Genomic DNA, 2,541 nt, shown 5'->3' with positions numbered 1-2,541 from the left:
CAGGCGGATTTCTGAGTTCGAGGCCAGCCTGGTCTACAAAGTGAGTTCCAGGACAGCCAGGGCTATACAGAGAAACCCTGTCTCGAAAAACAGAAAACCCAAAAAAGATTAAAAAACCAAAAAACCCTATAGACTGCTTCATGATTGTGTGTGTCATCCTTGCAAAGGGGCCACGCTGGACTTTTCTGTGACCTTCCAATGTCACTATGTGTGCTCCTGAAGCATGCACTCTTATAGTCTTTTGAAACTTTCAGGTAATTTGAACCCATTTGATCCTCACGCCCACTAAATGCCAGGATTATAGTTCTCACTACCATGCCTGGCACAACAGCACATCTTTTGAAAAGCAAACAAACAAAAACGCTGAGAGGACAAATGTATTTTCTAGCTGAGAAGAACCTATGGTTGATCAGTGGGTGATCTTGATTCCCGAGACTGAGATGATAACAAACCGTGAAGGCCATTTCGGGTGTGTCAGGGGAATCCCCTTCCCGCTCTGCACTGCCAGCATGAAGAAGTCAAGGAGAGAGATGTCCACATCTGCAAAGCTCCCAAAAAAGAAAGTAATGTTGGGACTCACTGTACCCCTCACCCAGCCGCTCAGATGGTGGCTGTGTCTCTAAGGTTGCCATGCAACCAGGAGGTGGAAGGTCAGCTCAAGGGAGGGGTGTAACTGTCCTAGTTATCTGGGCCTCCTGCACCCTGCTCAACTATTACAAAGGACAATGTCTTGGAAGGAGAATGGAATGTGAGCCGCTCGCTGGCCAGGGACAGAACAAGATGTTGGACCCTAAAACAAGCTGGGAATGATGTCCTTTCCTGTCCAAAAATAATGCAGCTTCCCTTGATAGTCACAGTGGCTCACCAAAAACATAATGGCCAGGGCTGGACATCTGTAACTCCAGCTCTTAGAGGGTCTGCTAACCTCTTTTGGCCTCTGTGGGCACCAGATGTGTTTGGTGAACCTATCCACATACAGACAAACATCCCTACACATAAATCTTTTAAAAACTAACGAACAAAAGTCCCCAACTCTTCATTGAAGGTAAAATCCGCTGGTAGCCGGCAAATCTTGAGTTACCCACAATTGGTGGGTAACATCCCTTCACCTGTTTGAACTTGTTTCTCATGACACCTCTTTGAGATAGGCAACATCAGGGATGGTAGTGTTCCGGAAGGAGCCCGGCATGAAGGATGATCAGAAGAGATTTTAGTTAGTTCTGGGACATGGAGGAAGACAGATGTGGAGGATAAAAGGCTTTTATTTAATTAACTAATCGACTAATTGAATTATTGATTGATACAGGGTTTTTCTGTGTTGCCCTGGTTGTCCTGGAACTCACTCTGTAGACCAGGCTGGCCTCAAACTCCTGAGGAATCATCTCTGCCTGTGGAGTGCTGGGATTAAGGCATGTGCCACCGCGCCTGGCTTGAGAATCCCTTATTAATCCATGGGCAGTGTGGCCTGAGTGACACCTTCTTCTAGGTCTTGAGAGCCGAACAGTGGATGGGTCCTTTGCCTGGATCACAGTCATCCCGGTTCTAAGCTGTAACCCACAGTTGACCCTTCTAAGTTAGAGCAGTGACTTCAAGCCAGCTTTTATGTTGTGCTCCAGAAACCTGTTGTTTCCATGGCAATGAGTCACTTCCTGGAATGCACTGACCTGTGCCAAGAATACAACATAATTTTATATTCTTGAGGTGTACATGAGAGGCAGATTTGGGCCAAGATCCAGCCGATTCTGGCCTACATTTGAAGTATTTCAAGCAGACCACACAATTCTTCCTGCTTGTTACTGTAAGAGCAGTTTCTCTTGATTTAATGAGGTTGGGAGCTGCTGGATATGGGTACTGTGAACTCAACTCCGGTCCTCTGCAAGTGCAATGTGTATTAACTCCCGAGTCAATTCTCAGGCTTCCAACGTGACTTTTAATTTTTAAAGCTTTTTGCATTTTTATACATATATATTTGCCTCCATGCATTTAAGTACACTCCATTCCCAGAGTCCAGATGTTATCAGGATCCCTAGAAACTGTTGTGCCATCATGAGATGCTGGAAACCAAGCCTGGGCCCCATGAAAGCTTCAACACATGTTTTTGACTGCTGAATCATCTCAGTTCCTATGCTCAATTTCTTTGTGGGTGCTGGGGACCTGAATTCAGGTCCAAATGCATACATTATACTTTACTGATAGAGAACCTAGTTCTCAAGCCATGCTCTCTCCTGGTTTTGGCTTTTTCTGACCTGGAATGTCATACCACAGGGCTTTCAGATCAGACACATTCCCCATGTGCTAAACAAGTCCAGCTTCCACCCCTCCTTCACAATTCCTTTCCTGACTTACTAGGGCAAAGCTGTTGGGAGTCTTTTATTTTTTTTAAAGATTTATTTATTTATTACATGTAAGTACACTGTAGCTGTCTTCAGACACTCCAGAAGAGGGAGTCAGATCTTGTTACGGATGGTTGTGAGCCACCATGTGGTTGCTGGGATTTGAACTAAGGACCTTTGGAAGAGCAGTCGGGTGCTCTTACCTGCT

The 2,541-nt window shown here is 45.4% G+C and overlaps 1 non-coding gene across 1 annotated transcript; it reads right to left on the bottom strand.

Annotated features, from left to right (window-relative positions):
• Nucleotides 1-122: 122 nt before the first annotated feature.
• LOC115032618 lies at nucleotides 123-229 on the bottom strand. Its single transcript, XR_003838257.1, has one exon. It is a non-coding gene; the product is annotated as a U6 spliceosomal RNA (small nuclear RNA).
• Nucleotides 230-2,541: the final 2,312 nt, after the last annotated feature.

The sequence above is a fragment of the Mus caroli genome, chromosome 11, assembly GCF_900094665.2.
Source record: "Mus caroli chromosome 11, CAROLI_EIJ_v1.1, whole genome shotgun sequence".
Lineage (NCBI taxonomy): Eukaryota > Metazoa > Chordata > Mammalia > Rodentia > Muridae > Mus > Mus caroli.
The sequence above is the reverse complement of the archived record's forward strand: the minus strand, read 5'-3'. Positions and strand labels throughout refer to the sequence as shown.